This window comes from Taudactylus pleione, unplaced genomic scaffold, assembly GCF_031769625.1.
Source record: "Taudactylus pleione unplaced genomic scaffold, aTauple2 ptg000229l, whole genome shotgun sequence".
NCBI lineage: Eukaryota > Metazoa > Chordata > Amphibia > Anura > Myobatrachidae > Taudactylus > Taudactylus pleione.
In genome coordinates this window covers 26298-32250 of record NW_028284631.1, presented here as the reverse complement: position 1 = coordinate 32250, position 5953 = coordinate 26298, and positions in this window count along the sequence as shown.

Here is a 5953-nt window from a genome sequence, read left to right as displayed (position 1 = left end):
ACATATCGTTCATGCATAAACACCGAACGATATGCCGCAAATCATGTACGAGATTGCCAGATCTTCCTGCATGTAGGGAAGATCTGAAGATACAACAAACGACCCACAGGTACGCGCATTGGCATCGTTCTCGTCAGTGGACACTGCACAATTTGTTGTTCTGATGCATCGGAATTGGCCAAATCGTGCAAAATATCGTTACTGTGTACGCACCTTTACACTGAGCTACTTGCTACTGCAGACATATCGTGTGAGGCAAGTGCAGTCTGCGGAAAATTGCAAGATACATCCACTTTAGCACTTGTATCTGATTCAGAATCAGCCCCATTGAGTACATGGACATTTTTGAACTAGAAACACTACCTAGTTCATGACGAAGATGGAGGGTTATGCATTATTGTTATTTCCACCTTCTTGGCACACCTACTGTGGTTACAGCAGTGGATGATCAAAATAGTGAGACATCTATACCGGGAGCTCAGACAGATGGATTTACAACCATAACACTTATTCCAGCAGCAACCAGCTGATTGCTAAGGAACATTGTATACCAATAGGGCACCTGGAACGGCTGCCGAACATGCTCAGAGCTCTGTTTTGGCACCTGGAACAGCTAATGTACTCAAAGCTACATTCTAGCACCCAGAATGACTGGCTAAAGTGGTAAGTGCCATGGCCCCATTTCCAGGAACACAGGGCCTGATTCAGAGCTGAACGCTCTGACCAGAGCGCTCGCTCTGAATCAGGGCCGTCCTATTTAAATGTGGAGCGGCCTTTTGGATGCTCGCATAGCTGTGGATTACCACCCACTGCTTATGCGAGCGTCCATGATGATGGTCGCGATGGTCAAAGACCATCGGGCCTGCAGTAGGGTCTCGCTGTCGCAAGCCCGGGAGTGATTTTGGCTCTATCAGAGCCAAAATCACTCCCACTGACATCATTACTGATGTCAGTGGGGCCGGACTCAGACGGTAGGCGTTCCCATGGGAACACCTCCGTCTGGTAGCCACGCCCCCAGCACGCCCACCAAAGGGAGCGTGCTGTCACTCACCATCGACAGCACGCCCCCTTTGGTGTGAGACCCCGAGCGACATATTTCTCGACCCGCTTGCGAGCGTCCTTTGCTTGCGAGCGGGTCTGAATGACTCCCACAGCCTGGTGCCACCCCCACAAACTGTCAATCAGACTGCGGCACAAGGGGCACTGCAACTGTGATCGCAGGACCAGTTCTGCACATGCGCCACACCATCGGATATGTATATAAACCATTGGGTTTATATACATATCTGAATCAGGCTCAATGTTTTTTCATGGTTGTAACATAGCAATTTCCATGCCACGTCCAAAGTTGGGTGTGGACCCGAGCTGGGTGCAGGGGTGTCCTTTTGAGCAGACTCCTGAAACTGGAAAGAACTGGACGGATAGGGTTCTTAATCATGAATGCCTCTGCCTTTGTTGGTAGAAGCCGTGGACGGTAGCCTGAAGAATGCTGGATGGTCTTGAACTCACAAAGAGCAGGCTAGGGGAAGCCACGGGAGCAATTACTGGAGAGGCTGGAGAATGGTAACCATGTACCGGAGCAGACTGAGGGTTCTGGTGGAGCGGGACTCTGTAACAATAGCATAGATGGCGGTATAGGTCACCGTACTCTGAGGCGGACGGGTAAGCTGACAGGCACTGGAGAGTGAAATCAACAAGCTGGAACACAGGAGATAGCTAAACGTAGCTGAGGAGCACAGAGAACTAGACACACAGACAATCTGTGTTAGATGTTGCCAAAGCACCCGGACAGGTAAGTCCCAGACCTCCTGTGATGCTCCAGAGCGGCCCATGACATTCAATACTTTCAAGGAGTAAAAAATGTCACAGAGCAAAAAAAGATGGTTTAAAAGAAAATCAATTGAAAACTTAAGGACAAATGAAATAGGGTCCACAATTAAAAAAAGGGCAGATTTTTCACAAGGCTGAAATTAGCTTATTATTCAGCCAGCTTCATTCACATCTTATTCATGTTCCAGCTTTTTATTCACCTCTTATTCATGCTCCAGCTACTTATTCACTTCTTATTTGTGCTCCAGCTTTTTATTCACCTCTTATTCGTTCTCCAACTTCTTATTCACTTGTCATTTGTGGTCCAGCTTCTTATTCACTTCTTATTCGTGCTCCAGCTTCTTATACACTTCTTATTCATGCTCCAGCTTCTTATTCGTACTCCAACTTCTTATTCACTTCTTATTCGTGCTCCAGATTCTTATTCACTTCATATTTGTGCTCCAGCTTCTTATTCGTGCTCCAGCTTCTTATTCACTTCTTATTCGTGCTCCAGCTTCTTATTCACTTCTTATTCGTGCTCCAGCTTCTTATACACTTCTTATTCGTGCTCCAGCTTCTTATTCACTTCTTATTCGTGCTCCAGCTTCTTATTCACTTCTTATTTGTGCTCCAGCTTATTCGTGCTCCAGCTTCTTATTCGTGCTCCAGCTTCTTATTCGTACTCCAACTTCTTATTCACTTCTTATTCGTGCTCCAGCTTCTTATTCACTTCTTATTCGTGCTCCAGCTTCTTATACACTTCTTATTCGTGCTCCAGCTTCTTATTCACTTCTTATTCGTGCTCCAGCTTCTTATTCACTTCTTATTTGTGCTCCAGCTTCTTATTCGTGCTCCAGCTTCTTATTCACTTCTTATTCGTGCTCCAGCTTCTTATTCGTACTCCAACTTCTTATTCACTTCTTATTCGTGCTCCAGCTTCTTATTCACTTCTTATTCATGCTCCAGCTTCTTATACACTTCTTATTCGTGCTCCAGCTTCTTATTCACTTCATATTTGTGCTCCAGCTTCTTATTCACTTCTTATTCGTGCTCCAGCTTCTTATTCACTTCTTATTCGTACTCCAACTTCTTATTCACTTCTTATTCGTGCTCCAGCTTTTTATTCACTTCTTATTTGTGCTCCAGCTTCTTATTCACTTCTTATTCGTGCTCCAGCTTCTTATACACTTCTTATTCTTGATCCAGGTTCTTATTAAATTTTTAATTATGGTCCAATTTCTTATGCACTTGTTATTCGTGTTCCAGCTTCTTATTCACTTCTTATTTGTGCTCCAGCTTCTTATGCACTTCTTATTCATGGTCCAATTTCTTACTCACTTGTTATTCGTGCTCCAGCTTCTTATGCACTTCTTATTTGTGCTCCAGGTTCTTATGCACTTCTTATTCATGCTCCAGGTTCTTTTTTTTTTTTAAATTGAGTAACTTTTTATTGGTTTATAGCAATACATTAACAAATAACCAAACAAAATAAAATAAAAAAATAAATAAAAATTGTATATATACATAAATACATAATCAAATAACAGTATCTGGAATATAAAACCTAGATCTACAAACTGCATCCCAGATCCATTTCTTATAAAAAAAATAAAAAATATACAATATTAATCGATATACCAAAACAATAAACATAATAAAAAAAATAATTTTAAATAAAAAACAAAAAAATACCACACTATACAAATATTGGAATATCGTCAAAAATATTGCCTGAAAAAATTGGCAAAATCAACTAGAGCCCAATAAATTCTTCTCTCAACTTATCACACAGCACATTACCTCCAACAAAGTAATAATCTACTTCATTATCCTAGCAATAATATACCGGTCAATCATTAGGCAGTGCACGGGCATAACAGGATTTAAGCCAACTGCTCCAGATATGTTCATACTACTTCTCAGCTTTGAGACAAATAAACACATGTTTTTCATGTTCAACAGTGGTACGGACCAAGGACAGCCAAGCATTATAATCTGGTCCTGTAGGAGCCATCCATGACCGAGCCACACATACCTTAGCTAGTGTACACATATTGACAGTGTATTGCTTAAGATATCTGTCCACTACCTCATCGTCCATAGAGCCTAAACAGCACATCAATGGCGTAGCTAAAGTGGGAGCAATACCTGTATTGGACAAAACTCTCAGAATTTTATTCCAAAAAGCGCTAACCAGCGGACAATCCCATAGAAGGTGCCAGAAAGTACCACTACTAATTTTACACTTAGGGCATATGTCAGATGCTCTCCCCCCAAAATTTTAGCAAACGAACAGGAGTTAAATAGGTACGGTGTAGAATAAACAGTTGAATCTGTTGAAATCTTATAGAAGTCGTGGAAATACGAGGAGCTTCTAGAGCATTATCCCAGTCTGTATCACTTATAAGTCAATATCTCTCTCCCACTTTGATCTAAGATGTGGTAAACTATCCTTATGATAAGAAGACAATATATAGAAGTATGAGTAAGAAAACTCTTTCGGGGACCTAAAGATAAAAGGAATGACTTCAATGGGGATATTTGAATTAGAGGAGGGCCATCTGAAAATTGAGCCGAGAGAGCATGCCGTAATTGTAAATATCTATAGAAATATGATTGAGGGAGATGATGAGCTTCTTGGAGTTGTGCAAAAGATTTAAGAATTGAAGTGTCATATAAATGACCCAGTGTAGTTACACCGTTAGAACCCCATGTCACCTCAAGCTGTCCAGTAAGAGGCCAGTTCAGGTAATATACGATAACTACATAGAGAAGTGTCTGGATCTAATCCCATAAACAGTAGAATACTAGATACCAATTTCCATATCTTAATAGCTTGCATCAACAGGGGAGGGCCTTTCTGTATAATTCTACCCGCAAGCAAGGCCTGTAAAGTTAGGGAAAATCTGAGAAACCAACAAAACGTGCAGGGCATTAGGGGAGTCATCTTGAAGCCATAACCGTATATGTGCCATCTGCGCCACATAATAATAAAATTTGAAATTTAGAAGAGCCAAACCTCCCCCAGACCTAGATCGGGTCAGAACGTGCTCCAGGTTCTTATGCTCGACACTCCCCCGTTTTATAGAATGTTTTTTTGTGTCTGCCCCCCAAACGCCGAAACATGTCAATCATGCTAAGGGGGGACTGTGAGCGATCACATGTTAGAATGGGTCCTGCGCATTCGCACATCCCCAACAATCGGAGAGGTAAACAAACCGTTGTGTTTGTGTACATCTCTGAAACAGGCCCTAAAGCAGCAGCAATAGGGATGGACAATGGTTTCTGATGTTTCACTACCATCAATGTTTTAATTTCGATGGCAGTATTTTCACCATTCGATGGTGGCTTTTCCGATAGTAGCCGCCATCAAATGGTGTGGAAGTGATGGCCATCTGATGTTAAAATATTCAATTGTGGAGCAGTGATCTGCCGTGAGTTAAATGGCTGGGGAGGCACTGGCTAGTATTAGTCAGATTTACAGATACATACAGTATATGAACCTGAGGGTTCATGTGGGCATTATACAAAGGTGCAGCAGTATATAGTGTTGGAAATTTGATGTGTTTTGATCAGAGATGTGTGGAAAAGTTAGGCAGGGGAGGCAGTGCCTCACCTGTCATACACTTTTTACTCCAGAGTTTTGACTATAAAAATGATTAGAATAATACAAAGAAAATATTTATATTTTCTTTACATTTTTGTTATAATTTTTATAGTCAAAACTCTGGAGCATACCTAAGTATGACAGGTGAGGCACTGCCGTGAGGTGCTATTGCGCATGCGCAAACGGATATTTGAATATGCGCTAATCGTATTAATATTTTTTCCATCGAATACTTTTTATGCATCGGTTATTTACCATTGCATTGAAAGTATCGATGGCGGAAGCCCAGCCATCATTTGATGTTGGGCTTCCCGATGTCCATCCCTAAGCAGCAGCAGCAGGAGCCTGTAAACCGCACAAGTCAGTGACGTCACGTCACACCCCCCAACGCAGTCACTTCCTCATAACTCATCCTTCCTGACAGATATGATAGTGCGTTACAAGCCTCAACATGACTTTGGTCAGCGATTGGCTGAGTACGGAATACTCTGCTCTGATTGGTTGCTTCCATGGACTGATTGTAACAGCTACAAA